The sequence below is a fragment of the Diorhabda carinulata genome, chromosome 9 (genome assembly GCF_026250575.1).
Source record: "Diorhabda carinulata isolate Delta chromosome 9, icDioCari1.1, whole genome shotgun sequence".
Lineage (NCBI taxonomy): Eukaryota > Metazoa > Arthropoda > Insecta > Coleoptera > Chrysomelidae > Diorhabda > Diorhabda carinulata.
In genome coordinates this window covers 1,833,704-1,860,789 of record NC_079468.1, presented here as the reverse complement: position 1 = coordinate 1,860,789, position 27,086 = coordinate 1,833,704, and the positions used below count along the sequence as shown (strand labels likewise).

At 31.4% G+C, this 27,086-nt stretch overlaps 1 protein-coding gene across 2 annotated transcripts in view; it reads right to left on the bottom strand.

The window, feature by feature from the left end:
* LOC130898221 (monocarboxylate transporter 12-like) overlaps window positions 1–27,086 on the bottom strand; it is an 85,067-nt gene that overhangs the window by 21,291 nt on the left and 36,690 nt on the right. Inside the window, exon 1 of one of the 2 annotated variants that reach the window (XM_057807331.1) lies at window positions 20,677–20,805. The exons of the other annotated variant lie outside the window; for it this stretch is intronic. The gene's annotated coding sequence lies outside the window, so the exon portion shown is untranslated. Of the gene's footprint in view, window positions 1–20,676; window positions 20,806–27,086 lie in introns of those variants that run through there. 2 annotated transcript variants of the gene reach the window in all.

The following is a 27,086-nucleotide window of genomic DNA, read 5'->3' as shown; positions in this document are numbered from 1 at the left end:
CGATACATTTATTCGCTTTTTCGACATAATTTTCCTGGACTATCAAACTGTTCAAACTCTCAACCTTCATCCCGATACATTTATTCGCTTTTTCGACATAATTTTCCTGAACTATTAGATTGTTCAATCCCTCAACCTTCGTCCCGATACATTTATTCGCTTTTTCGACCTAATTTTCCTGAACTATCAATCTGTTCAATCCTCCAACCTTCAACCCGATACATTTATTCGCTTTTTCGACATAATTTTCCTGGACTATCAAACTGTTCAATCCCTCAACCTTCATCCCGATACATTTATTCGCTTTTTCGACCTAATTTTCCTGGACTATTAGATTGTTCAATCCCTCAACCTTCGTCCCGATCCATTTATTCGCTTTTTCGACCTAATTTTCCTGAACTATCAAACCGTTCAATCCCTCAACCTTCGTCCCGATACATTTATTCGCTTTTTCGACCTAATTTTCCTGAACTATCAATCTGTTCAATCCTCCAACCTTCAACCCGATACATTTATTCGCTTTTTCGACATAATTTTCCTGAACTATTAGATTGTTCAATCCCTCAACCTTCGTCCCGATACATTTATTCGCTTTTTCGACCTAATTTTCCTGGACTATTAGATTGTTCAATCCCTCAACCTTCATCCCGATACATTTATTCGCTTTTTCGACATAATTTTCCTGAACTATTAGATTGTTCAATCCCTCAACCTTCGTCCCGATACATTTATTCGCTTTTTCGACCTAATTTTCCTGAACTATCAATCTGTTCAATCCTCCAACCTTCAACCCGATACATTTATTCGCTTTTTCGACATAATTTTCCTGGACTATCAAACTGTTCAATCCCTCAACCTTCATCCCGATACATTTATTCGCTTTTTCGACCTAATTTTCCTGGACTATTAGATTGTTCAATCCCTCAACCTTCGTCCCGATCCATTTATTCGCTTTTTCGACCTAATTTTCCTGAACTATCAAACCGTTCAATCCCTCAACCTTCGTCCCGATACATTTATTCGCTTTTTCGACCTAATTTTCCTGAACTATCAATCTGTTCAATCCTCCAACCTTCAACCCGATACATTTATTCGCTTTTTCGACATAATTTTCCTGGACTATCAAACTGTTCAAACTCTCAACCTTCATCCCGATACATTTATTCGCTTTTTCGACCTAATTTTCCTGGACTATTAGACTGTTCAATCCCTCAACCTTCGTCCCGATACATTTATTCGCTTTTTCGACCTAATTTTCCTGAACTATCAAACCGTTCAATCCCTCAACCTTCATCCCGATACATTTATTCGCTTTTTCGACATAATTTTCCTGGACTATCAAACTGTTCAAACTCTCAACCTTCATCCCGATACATTTATTCGCTTTTTCGACCTAATTTTCCTGAACTATCAATCTGTTCAATCCTCCAACCTTCAACCCGATACATTTATTCGCTTTTTCGACATAATTTTCCTGGACTATCAAACTGTTCAATCCCTCAACCTTCATCCCGATACATTTATTCGCTTTTTCGACCTAATTTTCCTGGACTATTAGATTGTTCAATCCCTCAACCTTCGTCCCGATACATTTATTCGCTTTTTCGACCTAATTTTCCTGAACTATCAAACCGTTCAATCCTCCAACCTTCATCCCGATACATTTATTCGCTTTTTCGACATAATTTTCCTGGACTATCAAACTGTTCAAACTCTCAACCTTCATCCCGATACATTTATTCGCTTTTTCGACCTAATTTTCCTGGACTATTAGACTGTTCAATCCCTCAACCTTCGTCCCGATACATTTATTCGCTTTTTCGACCTAATTTTCCTGAACTATCAAACCGTTCAATCCCTCAACCTTCATCCCGATACATTTATTCGCTTTTTCGACATAATTTTCCTGGACTATCAAACTGTTCAAACTCTCAACCTTCATCCCGATACATTTATTCGCTTTTTCGACCTAATTTTCCTGGACTATTAGACTGTTCAATCCCTCAACCTTCATCCTAAATTTTCTTTGCAGCAATCAGAAAAGTTTAACTAAAAGAAAACGTCTGGAAGACGTCCGAACCATTAAACGAAAAGTCTCTTCCACTTTTTTTACTCAAAAATATGTTTTTGGTAGAAAATAGGATTTTTTAGCAGATTGACCGCCATTAACCGCGTTAGTAGCACTTGTCTGGAAAATAACATCGCGACGGTTCTATCGGTTGGCTATTTAAATATATTGCTGGACTAATATCACATGGAATTCAACTTTCAATTTTTTTTTGTTTTCGTTCAGAGGCGTATCACAATCTGCGCATCATCATTCGCAAAAAATATTCACAAGAAAAAAAATTCGATTATCTGCGCGAACGAATTTTGACAGCTGTCAAACGACATTCGTTTATTAACAGAAGCAGCGTTGCCGTTTCAGTTAAAAATGAAGAAGCAATTGCAGGAAATTGAATTTTCAGTCACACGATTTATTGAGTGACGTATTATTATTATTTTGCATAGAAATATCGAAAACTAATAATTTTAGTTACGGGAAATGCTTTATTGAAAAAAAATAAGTACTCTGGAAGTATTTTTCGATACTTACATAAAATACAAGGTGATTCAATTGGGAAAAAAAACGGGAAAATAACTTATTGATATTTTGATTCGCCCTGTATAAAATTTTACAAAATAAATGATTTTTCTGAATTTTTAATACTATTAGAATGTTTTAGTGGCATTAGATTTTCTTTCTTAAATTTCTCTCAAATTATACAGGGTATTGAATTCGTAATGGTGAAGTCAAGTTGATTCAAAACTTGCAATGATATATAGAGTGTTTCAATTAAAAAATAAATATGATTTTGATGTGACACAACATTCTGGAACACCTTGTAAGAAGATGGACAAACTAATCAGTCGTCTTGCATTGAAATATCATTAAATTCACGATGATTAATATTCTCGATAGTCCTTTGACTTCGAGTCCGGTTCTGTACGTAGTTATTGAGAAAAAGAACCTACGCATCATGTCACGTACAATCTGTTTTTGTCGAAAGATTGTAGATACAAAATAAGTTTATGGAACTACTTCGTCGAGTTGGTTCTTCGCGAAACATTATCTTGTAATTGCCGCCAACTGAGATTCCTAGACGCGGTAACGAGAGGATTGAAATGCGTATCTAATTCCTTTTGCTTTAATCCTGAAACAACTTGGAATAAATTGAAATGAACCCATTATAAATCGAAAAATATTCACTGTTTCATCTAGAACGTTAAATTAATGCAAACTAATTGTAAGTACATTGTACTTGTAGGATTACCCCCGTATATTTTGAATTCTGTTGATATTATTATAAAGAAGTTTTTGCATGGACCTGGTATTGGATATTTCCCAGAAATTTTTCGTTAAAAATATTTAAAAAATCATTCAAAACAGTCCGGAAGTACGAGTTTACATAATTCTTTTTATAAATCAATTACGGTGTGATTTTTTCGAAAATAATTCCAATAATAACAGCAAAAGTTCGTTATTAATTTCCGTAGAAGAACCTCCAATGAATTTCTATCAATATTCTGATGAAAAAGACAGTTTCCATCATGAAAAGTGTATTAAACATAGTTGGGAAAAGTGTTTTCTCATTTGGATTGTTTACTTGTAGAATTACCCCCGTATATTTTGAATTCTGTTGATATTATTATACAGAAGTTTTTGTATTGACCTGGTATTGGATATTTCTCTGAAATTTTTCGTTAAAAATATTCAAAAAGTCATTTAAAACAGTTCAGAAGTATGAATTTACATAATTCTTTTTATAAATCAATTACGGCTTGATTTTTTCGAAAATAATTCCAATATTAACAGCAATAGTTTGTTATTAATTTCCGTAGAAGAACCTCCAATGAATTTCTATCAGTTTTCCGATGAAAAAGACAGTTTCCATCATGAAAAGTGTATTAAACATAGTTAGGAAAAGTGTTTTCTCAGTTGGATTGTTTACTTGTAGAATTACCCCCGTATATTTTGAATTCTGTTGATATTATTATTATACAGAAGTTTTTGTATTGACCTGGTATATAGAAATAATTCGTTAAAATTTACTTTTCCAACATTCAACATTAAATTAATTCAAAGTCTCACAAACAAAAGAAATATCAATCACAAAATGGCGATCAGAAGTTTATACTATTTTTTCGTTACATTTGGCAACATTGCGCTTATACATGATCAGTGATGGAAGAATTTGATGTTCGAATATAAATTTTACTCGTAAAAAATGCAGGTCATTTGAAAATAAAATAAATTTTGGTGCGGTCCTGGAGTTTTAATGAAAAACCAGTTATTCGAAGAAGCATCTCTCTTTCTGTCAGATGTAGAATACATAATATGCAAATATCGAACGAAAAGGAAATAAAACAAGATGATTACAATATTACCAACGTCTTGTTTGATTTTTACGATTTAAATATGTTGGAAAAAAAATAAACAACTATAGAAATTATATTTTTCTCACATAACGTTGAAAATATACGAATTATAATTGAAATGATAAATTATCCGGTTCACAACTAAACCAATCACTAACAGAGCCGGCTTTCAATTCAGACAACGTAATTGATTACTAATGAAATTATTTATTAACCACGTTATATAATTTTTCCTTTATATAAAATCAATTGTTTTAGTTGATAATTATACAGGGTGTCTCGAAACTATTTCAAGAGTGAGTGAGAAACAACTTACAGAGCCGGCTTTCAATTCAGACAACGTAATTGATTACTAATTAAATTATTCATTAACCACGTTATATAATTTTTTCTTTATATAAAATCAATTGTTTTAGTTCATAATTATACAGGGTGTCTCAAAACTATTTCAAGAGTGAGTGAGAAACAACTTACAGAGCCGGCTTTCAATTCAGACAACGTAATTAATTACTAATTAAAATATTTCCTAATCACGTTATATAATTTTTTCTTTATATATAATCAATTGTTTTAGTTGATAATTATACAGGGTGTCTCAAAACTATTTCAAGAGTGAGTGAGAAACAACTTACAGAGCCGGCTTTCAATTCAGACAACGTAATTAATTACTAATTAAATTATTTATTAATTACGTTATATAATTTTTTCTTTATATAAAATCAATTGTTTTAGTTCATAATTATACAGGGTGTCTCAAAACTATTTCAAGAGTGAGTGAGAAACAACTTACAGAGCCGGCTTTCAATTCAGACAACGTAATTAATTACTAATTAAATTATTTATTAATTACGTTATATAATTTTTTCTTTATATAAAATCAATTGTTTTAGTTCATAATTATACAGGGTGTCTCGAAACTATTTCAAGAGTGAGTGAGAAACAACTTACAGAGCCGGCTTTCAATTCAGACAACGTAATTAATTACTAATTAAATTATTTATTAATTACGTTATATAATTTTTTCTTTATATAAAATCAATTGTTTTAGTTCATAATTATACAGGGTGTCTCGAAACTATTTCAAGAGTGAGTGAGAAACAACTTACAGAGCCGGCTTTCAATTCAGACAACGTAATTAATTACTAATTAAATTATTTATTAATTACGTTATATAATTTTTTCTTTATATAAAATCAATTGTTTTAGTTCATAATTATACAGGGTGTCTCGAAACTATTTCAAGAGTGAGTGAGAAACAACTTACAGAGCCGGCTTTCAATTCAGACAACGTAATTAATTACTAATTAAATTATTTATTAATTACGTTATATAATTTTTTCTTTATATAAAATCAATTGTTTTAGTTCATAATTATACAGGGTGTCTCGAAACTATTTCAAGAGTGAGTGAGAAACAACTTACAGAGCCGGCTTTCAATTCAGACAACGTAATTAATTACTAATTAAATTATTTATTAATTACGTTATATAATTTTTTCTTTATATAAAATCAATTGTTTTAGTTCATAATTATACAGGGTGTCTCGAAACTATTTCAAGAGTGAGTGAGAAACAACTTACAGAGCCGGCTTTCAATTCAGACAACGTAATTAATTACTAATTAAATTATTTATTAATTACGTTATATAATTTTTTCTTTATATAAAATCAATTGTTTTAGTTCATAATTATACAGGGTGTCTCGAAACTATTTCAAGAGTGAGTGAGAAACAACTTACAGAGCCGGCTTTCAATTCAGACAACGTAATTAATTACTAATTAAATTATTTATTAATTACGTTATATAATTTTTTCTTTATATAAAATCAATTGTTTTAGTTCATAATTATACAGGGTGTCTCGAAACTATTTCAAGAGTGAGTGAGAAACAACTTACAGAGCCGGCTTTCAATTCAGACAACGTAATTAATTACTAATTAAATTATTTATTAATTACGTTATATAATTTTTTCTTTATATAAAATCAATTGTTTTAGTTCATAATTATACAGGGTGTCTCGAAACTATTTCAAGAGTGAGTGAGAAACAACTTACAGAGCCGGCTTTCAATTCAGACAACGTAATTAATTACTAATTAAATTATTTATTAATTACGTTATATAATTTTTTCTTTATATAAAATCAATTGTTTTAGTTCATAATTATACAGGGTGTCTCAAAACTATTTCAAGAGTGAGTGAGAAACAACTTACAGAGCCGGCTTTCAATTCAGACAACGTAATTGATTACTAATTAAATTATTCATTAACCACGTTATATAATTTTTTATTTATATAAAATCAATTGTTTTAGTTGATAATTATACAGGGTGTCTCGAAACTATTTCAAGAGTGAGTGAGAAACAACTTACAGAGCCGGCTTTCAATTCAGACAACGTAATTGATTACTAATTAAATTATTTATTAATTACGTTATATAATTTGTTTAGAAACCGTTTCAATTTTCACTTGACAACATGAAAGAGAAACTTTTGACCGGTAGTGTACATTAACTAGTTTTAGTTTCATAAATCGAATTGCTAATGTCAATAATGTCGGTAAATATGATAAATTATAAACATGGGCGGGCATTCGTAATCTAGAATGTAAAAAATGCTTTAAACACGATCGAGGTACGAATATTTCAAGTCGGTTGTAAAATTATTTATTTCAATATAGTACGGCGTCATAATTTTCGGTGTTTCAATATTTGAAATCGAAACTGAAACGAAAGAAAACTGAATTTTTCGGGACATTGTCGCCTCAATGGACACTTAAAGACGCCAGGTTTAATAAATAATAGGTCAATAGTCCAGTAAAATTTGACTTTTTTCAAAATAATATTGATATGTGGTTGCGAACCAAATCGCTTTTTCCCAGGGTTCCTTCGGACAATTCAGGGGTAGTTTTGGCGGGGTAGGGAAAATAAGGGTTCCGTGCCCGTTAAGACTCTTAATCAGTTTGCTTCAAACTATCATAGTACCAAGTTTCACCAACATACAAATTTCTTATACGAATTAATATGAAAATTAATGCGGAGTAAGCGCCCGTACTATAATGAATAATTGCCGTGCGTCCGTGTATCCCCTCGGATTAATATTTATAGCTACAGATTGAACCAATTTAATCTTTCATTGGGTTTAAAACCGATTGCGGGATTACTTTTTTTAATGTTGGTCGATTTCGAGAACGCGATTTTGGATCGAAACTTAAAAGCAATCGACACATGTAAATTTGCTTAAATAATGTAAATTAATCGGACGATTTTACGAAGACACTCGAGGCGTTTTCATTTTTCGTAAAATTATATTCAATCGAGTTGCTACTGGAATTTATACGAGGACGTAATTGACACCGTATATATTTGTCGATTTTTTTATTAATTTCGTAAAAAAAGTCGTAAATCTTTATAAAATGCTTGGCATGATAGAAAATTTTAAATACGAGGGCGGTACGATTAAAACATTAGTTTACTGTAATGGCTAATTCGCAAAATTGATGCACCAGGTAGATATTATTAATTTTTTTTTACTTATGTATCAAAATATTCGTTAAAAATTATACCGGGGGACGAAAAAAAAAACAAAAACATTATTAATTTTATCTTCGTGGATAAGATTTAAAGTGACGATGATTTTTGATCAATTTTTCGACGTCTGGTCCAACCAGGATTGCCAACTTCGGGCGACGTAAACTAGTCAAAAAATCAGTGCAACTTATGTCTAAATTTGAGGTTATGAAAAGTCCGATTCTCGTCAAATCCACGCCGCAGTGATCAGAACTGGTTTTAACTTGTCCGAATATGTTTCTTCTAGGGGAAAATCTGAACCCTTTTACGCGGAACTGTCAAAGCTGAAGGAAAATCTGGACGTTTGGCAACCGTGGATCCCCAAATATTATTTGTTTTTGTTTTAATCCTAATTTGATGTGCAAATGTGGTTACTAAAGTTTAATTTTCCACATTTTTGGCCAAAAACGTAAACAGTTTTAGCACATGAAGTTTTCCCCATACACACGACTCATTCTCCGATGTCTGCAGCCCTGTAGAAAACGAATCACACTCGGCTGGAGCTTCAATTATGTTTACGCGGCTGTAGCACAACGCCGACTGACGCCTAAATCTCAATAATAGTCGTCGTCCACGGCGCCTGCACGGAGCGCTCGGAGTTTGATAAAAAAACGCCCTCGAAAATGTTAGAACCTGGCGGTTATGTAGAAATAGAACTGGATTGAATTTTAGCCCAATTCATGTGAAATATAAACTACAGCGTTGAAAAAAAAAACAAGAAATATATGCGTTGAAATAGTATTTTTAGAATACGCCTGGTATATATGATGAATATCTTACTTTCTCGCGATATTACGGGAAAAAAACTTGTACGTCTCAGCAGGAAGTCGATAAAATTTTATGATTCCATCGTTGGTTTTACAAGGCAGTTCTGAATCCATTTCAGTTTCGTATAATTCGCATATACAAGAATAAAAAACTTAACCTATAAAAAGCGTTGTCCCTTCGACGATTTCAGACGATACCGAAAGAAAATTTAAAAGTCGAAAACGCGCTCGAAACTGTACTGGGAATATAACGTCCATTTGGTGTTGTTTTTAAGACTTTTCGAACTTTTAAAAAAATATTTTGTGGGATTGTTAATTCCAACCCTATTTTTATAACTCGAATAAAAAAAATTTGTTTCTACTTGTATATAAATAAAGATTTTTTTTTGTGCCACAACTTCAAATTTATTTGCTTTGGATTTCCCTCGTATATTAATTTTATTCCCCTCGTATATAAATATTTACTTTTTTATCAAAAATTCAAAATTCATGGCATTTGATTTCCCTCGTATATAAATTTGTTTCCATTTGTATATAAATAAAGATTTTTTTTTGTGCCACAACTTCAAATTTATTTGCTTTTGATTTCTCTCGTATATCAATTTGATTCCTTTCGTATATAAATTTTTTTTCCCTCGTAAAAATTTCCAGTTTTGCCACAACTACAACATTCGTTGCTTTTGATTTACCCCGTGTATTAATTCATTCCCCTCGTATATAAATATTTACTTTTTTATCAAAAATTCAAAATTCATGGCATTTGATTTCCCTCGTATATAAATTTGTTTCTACTTGTATATAAATAAAGATTTTTTTTTGTGCCACAACTTCAAATTTATTTGCTTTTGATTTCCCTCGTATATTAATTTTATTCCCCTCGTATATAAATATTTACTTTTTTATCAAAAATTCAAAATTCATGGCATTTGATTTCCCTCGTATATAAATTTGTTTCTACTTGTATATAAATAAAGATTTTCTTTTGTGCCACAACTTCAAATTTATTTGCTTTTGATTTCTCTCGTATATCAATTTGATTCCTTTCGTATATAAATTTTTTTTTTCTCGTAAAAATTTCCAGTTTTGCCACAACTACAACATTCGTTGCTTTTGATTTACCCCGTGTATTAATTCATTCCCCTCGTATATAAATATTTACTTTTTTGTCAAAATTTCAAAATTCATGGCATTTGATTTCCCTCGTATATAAATTTGTTTCCATTTGTATATAAATAAAGATTTTTTTTTGTGCCACAACTTCAAATTTATTTGCTTTTGATTTCCCTCGTATATTAATTTTATTCCCCTCGTATAAAAATATTTACTTTTTTGTCAAAATTTCAAAATTCATGGCTACAACAATCGTAGCTTTTGATTTCCCTCGTATATTAATTTGATTCCTCTCGTATATAAATTTATTTCCCTCGTAAAAATTTCCAGTTTTGCCACAACTACAACAATCGTAGCTTTTGATTTATCTCGTATATTAATTTGATTCCTCTCGTATATAAATTTATTTCCCTCGTAAAAATTTCCAGTTTTGCCACAACTACAACATTCGTTGCTTTTGATTTACCCCGTGTATTAATTCATTCCCCTCGTATATAAATATTTACTTTTTTATCAAAAATTCAAAATTCATGGCATTTGATTTCCCTCGTATATAAATTTGTTTCTACTTGTATATAAATAAAGATTTTCTTTTGTGCCACAACTTCAAATTTATTTGCTTTTGATTTCCCTCGTATATTAATTTTATTCCCCTCGTATAAAAATATTTACTTTTTTGTCAAAATTTCAAAATTCATGGCTACAACAATCGTAGCTTTTGATTTCCCTCGTATATTAATTTGATTCCTCTCGTATATAAATTTATTTCCCTCGTAAAAATTTCCAGTTTTGCCACAACTACAACAATCGTAGCTTTTGATTTATCTCGTATATTAATTTTATTCCTCTCGTATATAAATTTATTTCCCTCGTAAAAATTTTCAGTTTCGGCACAACTACAACAATCGTAGCTTTTGATTTCCCTCGTATATTAATTTGTTTACTTTCGTATATAAATTTATTTACCTCATAAAAATTTCCAGTTTTGTCACAACTACAACAATCGTAGCTTTTGATTTCCCTCGTATATTAATTTGTTTTTTATCATATATAAATTGGATTCGCCTCGTATCTAAATAAATATTTTCTTTTGTGCCACAACTTCAAATTTATTTGCTTTTGATTTCCCTCGTATATAAATTTGGTTCCCCTCGTGAAGATTTCCATTTTTGCCGCAACTTCAACATTCGTTGCTTTTGATTTCCCTCGTATATAAATAAAGATTTCCTTTTTTGCCACAACTTAAACATTCATTGCATTTGGTTCGCCTCGTATATAAATTTCTCTATTTCCTCAGAGTAAAATATCATCTCGAATCTTGGATATCCGTTTAAATTTAAAATGGAATTTTCAAAATCGCTGTCTTCGGCACTTCCGGTAGTTATTTAGTCACTATCCGATGAAACGCAATTGTTCTCTTGATCCTTATTCATACGGCGTTTATTGAATAGATTTCGAGGAAAGAGAGACTTTCATGTTCGATCTTTAGTGAAGATTGCACTTTTATGCAAAGTTTTCAGAAAATGCAATGAATTACACTGCAGCTCGGCTATGCACAATTAGGAAACTACTTTATCGACCTCAAGATTTTATTCCGAAGTTGCTGTCATTTACATAATATTCGAATTTAATTCGGTATTTTAGCTGGAATTGTAAATTTAAGAACGCATATTTTAGCAAAAATTTTACCCGTATTAAAACAAAATATTTTCACATCAAATAATTAATAATAAGTACCAACAAACGTAAAATAAAAAACTGCATGCTTTCTTATAATAATGAAATTCTATTTTTTCGTTAACAATTTATTTGAATTACCTCGTATAACACGTAACGTTTAATGATAAATGCAATTTCTACTTTATCAACAATATTATTGCGATAATAAAAGTGCTGCCAACTGTTTAAAAATCGAATTCCCGTTTCATTGATCGATAAAAGTATACTTAGAAATCAAGATTTAGTTTATTAATTAAACCAAAATTGAAAAATATTTATGCGGTATAAATTGAGTTTAAATTTGCAACATAAAGATAACTATCTCAAGAAATAAGTAGTTTGCATATTCAACTCATTTAATTTTTGGTTATTAATCTCATAGATAATTAAAAGTTATCACCTACCAGTTAAATCATACTCGTTATAGTGATTGCTGCTTGTTGCCAAGTGGGTCACATTTAACTCAGTTTTTAAAAAGTACGCCGAATTTATTCCTCCAAAAATTACGTCGATTATAAAAGAAAATATTTTTGTTTCTGAATTATAAATAGAAAGTAGAATTAAAAACATTTGACAGTTTAATATGATAACATAGTATTCAATTTCGATTTTTTATTATGAGTCATTTTTAAAGGAAAAGAACCGTATAAAAATAATTGCGAGACAACATTTTTACGATAATATTTACGTAACTTTTCCTCAATCGTAAAAAAATTTTTTTCGTCATATTACCACAAAAACGAAAACCGTCGTTTATATATGAATATTAGAATTTATCTAATTGACAGATTTATTTAATATTTTGACAGATGATATCGTAAACATGGCGGAAACTATACTAACCGAAATGTTGCCAAATTATTAGAAAAAACTTTTCAGTCAAAGCGTCCTTGTATTCATTTTTTAGTAATTTATGTAAAAATAATAATGAGCCGACTTGTGGTGGAAAAAATTATGCTCCAATATACCCATTATTCCGAAGAAACATCAGTGTTTGACATGATAATAGATTCGTGAATGAAGGTCAATGGAATGTTACGACTATAACTTTTATAATATATTAGGGACTGTATCTATCGCCCAATTATATAGAGTAGCTGATATTTTATGAAAAAATTGTTAGAAAAATCATATTTCATGGTTAAGTGAAAATATTTGTAAACGTTTATAGGGTGTTTGTCTATGTTTTCTTCTTTTTTATCTCCGTATCAGTATTCACTTCTGTTTGCATTTATTATATTATGTCAATACTATATACTTGTAGGTTATGATTGCTTTTTTCTCTACCATTTATGTCTTCTTTTTTATAGCCACATGCTTTTTTATAGTACAGTAAAAAATATCAAAATATAGACAGTTCTTTTTAGTAAGCTTCTTATTTTTGATACATCACTCTGTTATTTATCGGGAATGTTGGTTGCTGACCAATATCCTGATAAAAAAGGTCGAATCTATAAACATATTAAAGTAACTTTTGCCTCTGGTTTACGAACAACAAAAAAATGGAAAAAATCCGAGCTAATCGTATTCCTTATACGTGGGCTATATTCGCAAAAATTACTACAGATCCGTATCCAGAAATTTAAGAATTATTTTCTTGATTCTTGATACTCATAATTTCAATTCGATTGATTATACAGGGTGTCATATGTAAAAAGTTATATTATCAATTACTTAACTTTATTTTTATTAGTTGTTTACTGAAGTATAATTTATTTTATGATATTTTTATTGCAGAGGTCAAATTACGGTTAGTTTCGTCAAACTCTTCTTCTAATTCCGCCTACGTTGTCTAAATTTCAATTGTTCATTGTTTTCCGTGAATCTAACGACAAAAATATCATAAATTCCGAATTTTATTCGGGGTCTCTACGCATTTCCGGTTGTAATAAATTATTTCCCGCATCTCAACCCTCGACACGAGTTCTTAACATTAGCCAAACTTAATCTGGGGGAGACCGGAGACGTCGGTATAATCCGAAAACGTTAAAATACTCCCCCAACTTCGTATTATTTTTATTGACTCGAGGGGGAAGGTCGTCGAAACTCCGGAATAAGTTCTAGCAAACAACCATGAAATTCCACTAAAAGTTTTTTAATTATTTCGTCAATTAAAGGTAGAGCTCGACTTTAACACGTCCACCGCCAAGAATTCCGGCAATTTTTACGTTTTTTAGCCCACTGAACTAACCCAAAAACAGACCAGCTCCTCTCAGTTGGAAGTATGGGTCTTTTAAGATGAGCCGGATCCAACAAAAGTTGTTCGATCAATTCCTAATGGTGAACCAGCATTTGTTTGCCAGAAGTAATCGAAAAAATAGTGAAAATCAAACGCAGAAAACGAATCAAACCATAATAATGCGAATTCTCGCACATCAATTAAAAAAAAAACGGTTTTGAACAGTCCGAACATGGCAGTAAACTTGACAACAATCCTAATGGTAAACCAGCATTTGTTTGCCAGAAGAAATCGAAAAAATTGTGGAAATCAAACGCAGGAAACGAATCAAACCATTATAATGCGAATTCTCGCACTTCAATTAAAAAAAAAACGGTTTTGAACAGTCCGAACATGGCAGTAAACTTGACAACAATCCTAATGGTAAACCAGCATCTGTTTGCCAGAAGTAATCGAAAAAATAGTGAAAATCAAACGCAGAAAACGAATCAAACCATTATAATGCGAATTCTCGCACTTCAATTAAAAAAAAAACGGTTTTGAACAGTCCGAACATGGCAGTAAACTTGACAACAATCCTAATGGTAAACCAGCATCTGTTTGACAGAAGTAATCGAAAAAATAGTGGAAATCAAACGCAGAAAACGAATCAAACCATAATAATGCGAATTCTCGCACATCAATTAAAAAAAAAACGGTTTTGAACAGTCCGAACATGGCAGTAAACTTGACAACAATCCTAATGGTAAACCAGCATCTGTTTGCCAGAAGTAATCGAAAAAATAGTGAAAATCAAACGCAGAAAACGAATCAAACCATAATAATGCGAATTCTCGCACATCAATTAAAAAAAAACGGTTTTGAACAGTCCGAACATGGCAGTAAACTTGACAACAATCCTAATGGTAAACCAGCATTTGTTTGACAGAAGTAATCGGAAAAATTGTGGAAATCAAACGCAGAAAACGAATCAAACCATAATAATGCGAATTCTCGCACATCAATTAAAAAAAAATGGTTTTGAACAGTCCGAACATGGCAGTAAACTTGACAACAATCCTAATGGTAAACCAGCATCTGTTTGACAGAAGTAATCGAAAAAATAGTGGAAATCAAACGCAGAAAACGAATCAAACCATAATAATGCGAATTCTCGCACATCAATTAAAAAAAAAACGGTTTTGAACAGTCCGAACATGGCAGTAAACTTGACAACAATCCTAATGGTAAACCAGCATCTGTTTGCCAGAAGTAATCGAAAAAATAGTGAAAATCAAACGCAGAAAACGAATCAAACCATAATAATGCGAATTCTCGCACATCAATTAAAAAAAAACGGTTTTGAACAGTCCGAACATGGCAGTAAACTTGACAACAATCCTAATGGTAAACCAGCATTTGTTTGACAGAAGTAATCGGAAAAATTGTGGAAATCAAACGCAGAAAACGAATCAAACCATAATAATGCGAATTCTCGCACATCAATTAAAAAAAAATGGTTTTGAACAGTCCGAACATGGCAGTAAACTTGACAACAATCCTAATGGTAAACCAGCATTTGTTTGCCAGAAGAAATCGAAAAAATTGTGGAAATCAAACGCAGGAAACGAATCAAACCATTATAATGCGAATTCTCGCACTTCAATTAAAAAAAAAACGGTTTTGAACAGTCCGAACATGGCAGTAAACTTGACAACAATCCTAATGGTAAACCAGCATCTGTTTGCCAGAAGAAATCGAAAAAATTGTGGAAATCAAACGCAGGAAACGAATCAAACCATAATAATGCGAATTCTCGCACATCAATTAAAAAAAAAACGGTTTTGAACAGTCCGAACATGGCAGTAAACTTGACAACAATCCTAATGGTAAACCAGCATTTGTTTGCCAGAAGAAATCGAAAAAATTGTGGAAATCAAACGCAGGAAACGAATCAAACCATTATAATGCGAATTCTCGCACTTCAATTAAAAAAAAAACGGTTTTGAACAGTCCGAACATGGCAGTAAACTTGACAACAATCCTAATGGTAAACCAGCATCTGTTTGCCAGAAGTAATCGAAAAAATAGTGAAAATCGAACGCAGAAAACGAATCAAACCATTATAATGCGAATTCTCGCACTTCAATTAAAAAAAAAACGGTTTTGAACAGTCCGAACATGGCAGTAAACTTGACAACAATCCTAATGGTAAACCAGCATCTGTTTGACAGAAGTAATCGAAAAAATAGTGGAAATCAAACGCAGAAAACGAATCAAACCATAATAATGCGAATTCTCGCACATCAATTAAAAAAAAATGGTTTTGAACAGTCCGAACATGGCAGTAAACTTGACAACAATCCTAATGGTAAACCAGCATCTGTTTGACAGAAGTAATCGAAAAAATAGTGGAAATCAAACGCAGAAAACGAATCAAACCATAATAATGCGAATTCTCGCACATCAATTAAAAAAAAAACGGTTTTGAACAGTCCGAACATGGCAGTAAACTTGACAACAATCCTAATGGTAAACCAGCATCTGTTTGCCAGAAGTAATCGAAAAAATAGTGAAAATCAAACGCAGAAAACGAATCAAACCATAATAATGCGAATTCTCGCACATCAATTAAAAAAAAACGGTTTTGAACAGTCCGAACATGGCAGTAAACTTGACAACAATCCTAATGGTAAACCAGCATTTGTTTGACAGAAGTAATCGGAAAAATTGTGGAAATCAAACGCAGAAAACGAATCAAACCATAATAATGCGAATTCTCGCACATCAATTAAAAAAAAATGGTTTTGAACAGTCCGAACATGGCAGTAAACTTGACAACAATCCTAATGGTAAACCAGCATCTGTTTGCCAGAAGTAATCGAAAAAATAGTGAAAATCAAACGCAGAAAACGAATCAAACCATAATAATGCGAATTCTCGCACATCAATTAAAAAAAAACGGTTTTGAACAGTCCGAACATGGCAGTAAACTTGACAACAATCCTAATGGTAAACCAGCATTTGTTTGACAGAAGTAATCGGAAAAATTGTGGAAATCAAACGCAGAAAACGAATCAAACCATAATAATGCGAATTCTCGCACATCAATTAAAAAAAAATGGTTTTGAACAGTCCGAACATGGCAGTAAACTTGACAACAATCCTAATGGTAAACCAGCATCTGTTTGCCAGAAGTAATCGAAAAAATAGTGAAAATCAAACGCAGAAAACGAATCAAACCATAATAATGCGAATTCTCGCACATCAATTAAAAAAAAACGGTTTTGAACAGTCCGAACATGGCAGTAAACTTGACAACAATCCTAATGGTAAACCAGCATTTGTTTGACAGAAGTAATCGGAAAAATTGTGGAAATCAAACGCAGAAAACGAATCAAACCATAATAATGCGAATTCTCGCACATCAATTAAAAAAAAATGGTTTTGAACAGTCCGAACATGGCAGTAAACTTGACAACAATCCTAATGGTAAACCAGCATCTGTTTGCCAGAAGTAATCGAAAAAATAGTGAAAATCAAACGCAGAAAACGAATCAAACCATAATAATGCGAATTCTCGCACATCAATTAAAAAAAAACGGTTTTGAACAGTCCGAACATGGCAGTAAACTTGACAACAATCCTAATGGTAAACCAGCATTTGTTTGACAGAAGTAATCGGAAAAATTGTGGAAATCAAACGCAGAAAACGAATCAAACCATAATAATGCGAATTCTCGCACATCAATTAAAAAAAAATGGTTTTGAACAGTCCGAACATGGCAGTAAACTTGACAACAATCCTAATGGTAAACCAGCATCTGTTTGCCAGAAGTAATCGAAAAAATAGTGAAAATCAAACGCAGAAAACGAATCAAACCATAATAATGCGAATTCTCGCACATCAATTAAAAAAAAACGGTTTTGAACAGTCCGAACATGGCAGTAAACTTGACAACAATCCTAATGGTAAACCAGCATTTGTTTGACAGAAGTAATCGGAAAAATTGTGGAAATCAAACGCAGAAAACGAATCAAACCATAATAATGCGAATTCTCGCACATCAATTAAAAAAAAATGGTTTTGAACAGTCCGAACATGGCAGTAAACTTGACAACAATCCTAATGGTAAACCAGCATTTGTTTGCCAGAAGAAATCGAAAAAATTGTGGAAATCAAACGCAGGAAACGAATCAAACCATTATAATGCGAATTCTCGCACTTCAATTAAAAAAAAAAACGGTTTTGAACAGTCCGAACATGGCAGTAAACTTGACAACAATCCTAATGGTAAACCAGCATCTGTTTGCCAGAAGTAATCGAAAAAATAGTGGAAATCAAACGCAGGAAACGAATCAAACCATAATAATGCGAATTCTCGCACATGAATTAAAAAAAAAACGGTTTTGAACAGTCCGAACATGGCAGTAAACTTGTCAACAATCCTAATGGTAAACCAGCATCTGTTTGCCAGAAGTAATCGAAAAAATTGTGGAAATCAAACGCAGAAAACGAATCAAACCATAATAATGCGAATTCTCGCACATAAATTCAAACAAAAACGTTTTTGAACAGTCCGAACATGGCAGTAAACTTGACAACAATCCTAATGGTAAACCAGCATCTGTTTGCCAGAAGTAATCGAAAAAATTGTGGAAATCAAACGCAGAAAACGAATCAAACCATGATAATGCGAATATTCGCACATAAATTCAAACAAAAACGTTTTTGAACAGTCCGAACATGGCAGTAAACTTGACAACAATCCTAATGGTAAACCAGCATCTGTTTGCCAGAAGTAATCGAAAAAATAGTGGAAATCAAACGCAGGAAACGAATCAAACCATAATAATGCGAATTCTCGCACATGAATTAAAAAAAAAAACGGTTTTGAACAGTCCGAACATGGCAGTAAACTTGTCAACAATCCTAATGGTAAACCAGCATCTGTTTGCCAGAAGTAATCGAAAAAATAGTGGAAATCAAACGCAGGAAACGAATCAAACCATAATAATGCGAATTCTCGCACATGAATTAAAAAAAAAACGGTTTTGAACAGTCCGAACATGGCAGTAAACTTGTCAACAATCCTAATGGTAAACCAGCATCTGTTTGCCAGAAGTAATCGAAAAAATTGTGGAAATCAAACGCAGAAAACGAATCAAACCATGATAATGCGAATACTCGCACATAAATTCAAACAAAAACGTTTTTGAACAGTCCGAACATGGCAGTAAACTTGTCAACAATCCTAATGGTAAACCAGCATCTGTTTGCCAGAAGAAATCGAAAAAATTGTGGAAATCAAACGCAGGAAACGAATCAAACCATTATAATGCGAATTCTCGCACATCAATTAAAAAAAAAAACGGTTTTGAACAGTCCGAACATGGCAGTAAACTTGACAACAATCCTAATGGTAAACCAGCATCTGTTTGCCAGAAGAAATCGAAAAAATTGTGGAAATCAAACGCAGGAAACGAATCAAACCATTATAATGCGAATTCTCGCACATAAATTCAAACAAAAACGTTTTTGAACAGTCAAATCATGGAATTGATGAGTCATACGCCGTATAGTACTTGTTCGGTACCCAATAATTAGTTTTAAGTTCTGCAGATCAAAAATTAAGAAGCGGTTGATGCGTTCAAATCGACAATTGGTTCAAACGTTCGCAAAAATGTGTTTATTGGAGAATATTTTGAAAAACCAATATCCAATTATAAATTTTTATCTATCTCAAAACTTAACTAAACCAAAAGTTTATCCGTAGCTCCGTCAAAACTCCAATTAAATACAATACAGTTGTCAGTCAACGTGTTAAACTCTATTTTCAGTAATCAATTATAATCAGCATCGTTGTTGCCAGATTTCCCATCCAGCAACAACTTATTGTGATTATTTTTCATTCTAATAATAATTTAGATGTTTCTGTTAAAACTATTGCACACTAATTTTTATTTTTAACTTTATTAATATTTTATTTTCCGTTGGGTATAAATTACGAAGCTTAATAATATAAATCGCCGTTAAAACATCCAATTTGATTAAGAATCGACTCAACTGGTGCCTTTCAACGGCAATTATTCGTTTTAAAGATTAATAAATTGTTGTTGTGTCGAAATTTTGGTAAAATTAGAAATTCCCATCAATCTAAATGCGAAAAAAGAAGAAGAATTTAACATAACAACGATTTTCGTAACGATATCCAATAATTTAGTTTTTCGAATTTAGATCGCGAAACTTTTTGATAGTTTTCATTAATTCGACAAACAAATAAACAAATTCGAGAATCCGAGTCGTATACAGGGTCATCAATAAATTACGTCATGCGAATTTCGTTATTCTTTCCCCCTCCACCCGTATTTGTCACAGCACCACCCTCTATATAGTGTGACGTCACTTATTACATTTAGAAATAACATAAAATCAAACAATTAACAAAAAATATTAATAGAATTACGAGGGGTGGTTATTAAATAACGATATTTCGGGTATAGGGGACGCCTTAGACGTTTTTGTTAAAAAATCTGACTCGTGATCAAAAGTTTTTGCGTCAAAGGGTCTAATCGGATTTGTTTGAGAGGTTAGAAAAAGATTTGATTCGAAACGGACTCGATTTGAGTCGTTGGAAGGCCCTCGCCGAAGAAGACTTCCAGCGCTGCTTCGACCAATGGAAAAAACGTATGGAAAGGTGCATGGGCGAATATATCGAAGGAAATCATTCGATTTTTATGATAAAACCATTTTTCGTAACCAATTTCGTTATTTAATAGCCAAAATATTGCGAAAATTTGTTAAACCCCCCGTAGAAACATTTAGGAAAAAATTTGTAAGAATACGACGTTAAATTATGAACCGACTGTGTTTTTTTTACTATTAATTTTCCGAAACAAAACTCCTCGTAACAATTTTTAATAAAAAACGATTCACCTGGTGTTCGTTCGGCGATTCATCCTGCCGCGGGTCACACAAAAACAAAAACTCCGCTAAGGAACACGTGGTGAACTACTCGGAACGCGTCAGCGACGCGGTCACCTCCGAAACGACTCAAGAAGAACTGGCTCGAAATCGGAGAGGAGCTGTGGAAGTGTTCGATGTTGGTTAAGCAGGTTGAACACCGATCGGCGGACGCGCTTTCCGATACCAACCGGTCCTATGGGACGCGGTAAAGAAAAGGGTCGCCGATTCGGTATGGAAATTGATTGTTAAACACGAAGTTTCATTTCTACGGGACGAAAATTGTCTTTAGTCGTGGTTTTCCCGTAGAAAACCGTCATTTCTTCGTAGTTATGAGGATAAATTGGATTTTTGAAAACTTTTTTGTCCTAGTGTCGTCAGTGACAAGTCTCAACAAGCTCGTTTAGGAACAGTTAAGTTTTGTCGGCTTTAAACACACAAAAAAAATGTTTTTCTTGTCTCGATAATCGTAAACAGCTGTTTTTGCGACTAATAATGATTCCTTCTGTCCAGGGAATCTTCGGGAGGCGTCTATAGAGCCACATCTCAAGTTTTTTTATCATTTGAGCTTTCAAAGTTCAAGTTTCCACGCCGTACTGCAGTACTGACCACACATAACATTCCATGAATCTTACTTCAGACGTGGAGTGCAAATTTCAGCATTTAAGTCTGAAAAAATAATACCTAATCCTGTCAGCGATCGTAAAAAAGGCCCTACAAACAAAAACAGGTGTTTTTATTTAAAAAAAAAAACGAATTGCGTACAAAAAGGGATCAGTTCACGTCTGGTATCCTGTTTAAACCAAACGCCCTTACAGACAAGTCTATTCTACTCGTCTATTTACGTTTTATAGTTTAATATTTAGTTATAGCAAAATGTAAATATTTTTAAAACGATTTATAAAAATAATTCATTTATAAAACGACGTATCTACGCCTATGGTGGATCAAACATGTCAGAAAGGGTTTTTTATAATCTGCAATTGATATTTAAACGAAATTGATCCGGAAATTTTTGACTAAACATACCAAAATTATTTTTACAATCCTGTATATAAAATAGTATAAATTTAGAATACTAAGCCGCCCTACTATTGCTCAGTTCACGTCTGGTATCCTGTTTAAACCAAACGCCCTTACAAACAAGTCCATTCTACTCGTCTATTTACGTTTTATAGTTTAATATTCAGTTATAGCAAAATATAAATATTTTTAAAACGATTTATAAAAATAATTCATTTATAAAATGAAGTATTTAAGCCTATGGTAGATCAAACTTGTCAGAAAGGGTTTTTTACAATCTGCAATTGATATTTAAACGAAATTGATCCGGAAATTTTTGACTAAACATACCAAAATTATTTTTACAATCCTGTATATAAAATAGTATAAATTTAGGGTACTAAGCCGCCCTACTATTGCTCAGTTCACGTCTGGTATCCTGTTTAAACCAAACGCCCTTACAAACAGGTCCATTCTACTCGTCTATTTACGTTTTATAGTTTAATATTCAGTTATAGCAAAATATAAATATTTTTAAAACGATTTATAAAAATAATTCATTTATAAAACGAAGTATCTACGCCTATGATAGATCAAACTTGTCAGAAAGGGTTTTTTACAATCTGCAATTGATATTTAAACGAAATTGATCCGGAAATTTTTGACTAAACATACCAAAATTATTTTTACAATCCTGTATATAAAATAGTATAAATTTAGGGTACTAAGCCGCCCTACTATTGCTCAGTTCACGTCTGGTATCCTGTTTAAACCAAACGCCCTTACAAACAGGTCCATTCTACTCGTCTATTCACGTTTTATAGTTTAATATTCAGTTATAGCAAAATATAAATATTTTTAAAACGATTTATAAAAATAATTCATTTATAAAATGAAGTATTTAAGCCTATGGTAGATCAAACTTGTCAGAAAGGGTTTTTTACAATCTGCAATTGATATTTAAACGAAATTGATCCGGAAATTTTTGACTAAACATACCAAAATTATTTTTACAATCCTGTATATAAAATAGTATAAATTTAGGGTACTAAGCCGCCCTACTATTGCTCAGTTCACGTCTGGTATCCTGTTTAAACCAAACGCCCTTACAAACAAGTCCATTCTACTCGTCTATTTACGTTTTATAATTTAATATTCATTTATAGCAAAATATAAATATTTTTAAAACGATTTATAAAAATAATTCATTTATAAAACGAAGTATCTACGCCTATGATAGATCAAACTTGTCAGAAAGGGTTTTTTACAATCTGCAATTGATATTTAAACGAAATTGATCCGGAAATTTTTGCCTAACAAACCAAAATTACTTTTAAAATCCTGTATATAAAATAGTATAAATTTAGGGTACTAAGCCGCCCTACTATAAAATCATCTTTTAGTCAATATCTCGAAGAGAGTTGAAGTTGATTTTATCGAGGAATATCTGTAAAATTAACCGTTGAATAACTGACAATTATAAATTGTTGCTATTTCGGATTGGCGGTTATCTTATACGAGTTTACACACAAATTATTACGAATTTCAGCACTTTCTCGACGGGATCCGTATGAGATAATGAATAATTTTAAATGAACTCGATTTTAGTTTACTTACGACGGAAACATCAACAAAATCGCCGATGGTACGTCGGATAGAACAACGCGGGTCTTTGTAGGGTTATACAGGTCGTTGTAACGAATTTAAAGATACGTTAGAATTTATTAAAATTCAACCATGATGATTTACACGATTAGTAAACATCAATCAAAGCGAATTTCGTGCAATAGAACGTAAAAAAACGTAATAAAAATTAATTTGTGATATTTTTGAATCGCCTCTCGTATATTTACACTAAATATTATCGATCATTATCTATTTAATATCGTATTATATACCACGTAGCCCAAATTCACTTTATGTTTTTAAAATTACTCGTAAAATAAAATAAATTTCAAAGTTATTGTGTTTCACCCGGTATAATATGAAGTCAAAATTAATTAAACACGTAAACAGCGCATGATATTTCTCCTAGACGTTGATTATAATAAATAATCAGCATTGTATGATAATCCACTACATCAATCACAAAATGTCTTATCTTTATTTTTTTTTTTATTTATTAACACCTTTAAGAATGATCGTTGCAGAATCGATGGACTGAACCACTTCTCAGAAGATTCTTGACAGTGTTGCCGTTACATATTTTAAATTTATATAAGGAGATATAGTACAGGCAAATTAGGAGATTTTGAGCTAAAACCTTAAATTAAATTTGGCGATTTTGATTTTCTAGATTGTAGGAGGTATTAGGATAATGAATAAGTCTAGCAATTCTTAACAAAATTACGGGAACGGATTTTCGAAATTTTGGGGCTTGACTCAAAAAAATTTTGAAACGCGAATAACTCGAAAACTATAAAGAATTCGAAAAAAATTTCGGTAATAAAAAATGTAGAGTTCAAAATTTTCTACAAAAAAGTATCCCATGTATTTGTTCCTAACCTCAAAATTTTCACCTTGAAATGGGTTTATACACTCAAAAATATTTTGAAACGCGAATAACGCAAAAACTAATAGAAATTCGAAAAAAACTGTAGTAACAAAAAATGTAGAGTAAAAAATTCTCTACCAAAAAGTATTGAAGGTATTTTTTCCTAACCTCAAAATTTTCATCTCAAAATGGGTTTATACACTGAAAAATATTTTGAAACGCGAATAACTCAAAAACTAAGAAAAATTCGAAAAAAAACTGTCGTAACAAAAAATGTAGAGTAAAAAATTCTCTACAAAAAAGTATTCAAGGTATTTTTTCCTAACCTCAAAATTTTCATCTCAAAATGGGTTTATACACTGAAAAATATTTTTAAACGCGAATAACTCAAAAACTAAGAAAAATTCGAAAAAAACTGTCGTAACAAAAAATGTAGAGTAAAAAATTCTCTACAAAAAAGTATTCAAGGTATTTTTTCCTAACCTCAAAATTTTCATCTCAAAATGGGTTTATACACTGAAAAATATTTTGAAACGCGAATAACTCAAAAACTAAGAAAAATTCGAAAAAAACCGTCGTAACAAAAAATGTAGAGTAAAAAATTCTCTACAAAAAAGTATTCAAGGTATTTTTTCCTAACCTCAAAATTTTCACCTCAAAATGGGTTTTTACACTGAAAAATATTTTGAAACGCGAATAACTCAAAAACTAAAAGAAATTCGAAAAAAACTGTCGTAACAAAAAATGTAGAGTAAAAAATTCTCTACAAAAAAGTATTCAAGGTATTTTTTCCTAACCTCAAAATTTTCATCTCAAAATGGGTTTATACACTGAAAAATATTTTGAAACGCGAATAACTCAAAAACTAAGAAAAATTCGAAAAAAACCGTCGTAACAAAAAATGTAGAGTAAAAAATTCTCTACAAAAAAGTATTCAAGGTATTTTTTCCTAACCTCAAAATTTTCACCTCAAAATGGGTTTTTACACTGAAAAATATTTTGAAACGCGAATAACTCAAAAACTAAAAGAAATTCGAAAAAAACTGTCGTAACAAAAAATGTAGAGTAAAAAATTCTCTACAAAAAAGTATTCAAGGTATTTTTTCCTAACCTCAAAATTTTCATCTCAAAATGGGTTTATACACTGAAAAATATTTTGAAACGCGAATAACTCAAAAACTAAAAGAAATTCGAAAAAAACTGTCGTAACAAAAAATGTAGAGTAAAAAATTCTCTACAAAAAAGTATTCAAGGTATTTTTTCCTAACCTCAAAATTTTCATCTCAAAATGGGTTTATACACTGAAAAATATTTTGAAACGCGAATAACTCAAAAACTAAAAGAAATTCGAAAAAAACTGTAGAAACAAAAAATGTAGAGTAAAAAATTCTCTACAAAAAAGTATTCAAGGTATTTTTTCCTAACCTCAAAATTTTCATCTCAAAATGGGTTTATACACTGAAAAATATTTTGAAACGCGAATAACTCAAAAACTAAAAGAAATTCGAAAAAAACTGTAGAAACAAAAAATGTAGAGTAAAAAATTCTCTACAAAAAAGTATTCAAGGTATTTTTTCCTAACCTCAAAATTTTCATCTCAAAATGGGTTTATACACTGAAAAATATTTTGAAACGCGAATAACTCAAAAACTAAAAGAAATTCGAAAAAAACTGTCGTAACAAAAAATGTAGAGTAAAAAATTCTCTACAAAAAAGTATTCAAGGTATTTTTTCCTAACCTCAAAATTTTCATCTCAAAATGGGTTTATACACTGAAAAATATTTTGAAACGCGAATAACTCAAAAACTAAAAGAAATTCGAAAAAAACTGTAGAAACAAAAAATGTAGAGTAAAAAATTCTCTACAAAAAAGTATTCAAGGTATTTTTTCCTAACCTCAAAATTTTCATCTCAAAATGGGTTTATACACTGAAAAATATTTTGAAACGCGAATAACTCAAAAACTAAAAGAAATTCGAAAAAAACTGTAGAAACAAAAAATGTAGAGTAAAAAATTCTCTACAAAAAAGTATTCCAGGTATTTTTTCCTAACCTCAAAATTTTCATCTCAAAATGGGTTTATACACTGAAAAATATTTTGAAACGCGAATAACTCAAAAACTAAAAGAAATTCGAAAAAAACTGTCGTAACAAAAAATGTAGAGTAAAAAATTCTCTACAAAAAAGTATTCAAGGTATTTTTTCCTAACCTCAAAATTTTCATCTCAAAATGGGTTTATACACTGAAAAATATTTTGAAACGCGAATAACTCAAAAACTAAAAGAAATTCGAAAAAAACTGTAGAAACAAAAAATGTAGAGTAAAAAATTCTCTACAAAAAATGTGAAATTTTAAACTTAATATCGTTTTCTTTCAGAAGACTAGATCACAAATAAGTTACATATTTTTATGTTTTAGAATGAAATTCCCTCGTTTATACCATAATAAAAATTGTTTTTTACGCATAAGGTATGTTCATTAAACTATGATATGCTCAGTCATCACATTCCCGTTTTTTTCTAACTCATTAACCTTTCCGAGAATACGAAAAAACTCATTTTAGCCACTGTCGACTGGATAAACAATTTTCTCACACATTCTTTCGAAATTTTTCGCAAAATTTAGGACAATATGAAAATTTGAACGTGTACGAACTCTATAACGAATCTACATTTTATACAACGTTGCCAAGTCTAATTAAAAGTTCGTTATTTCAATGAAATAGGTCATTTTACGACTCGAATGTTTTTTCATTTGTGAAGACAATCCGTTCCCAAAAGCCCAGATCTCGGTACACATAATTAAGTGCAAACACAACTCTGGTTTGCGTTTCCTTTCAAATCCGAAGTTACAATTCATCTACATGCCCTAGAAAGGGATCCTGGA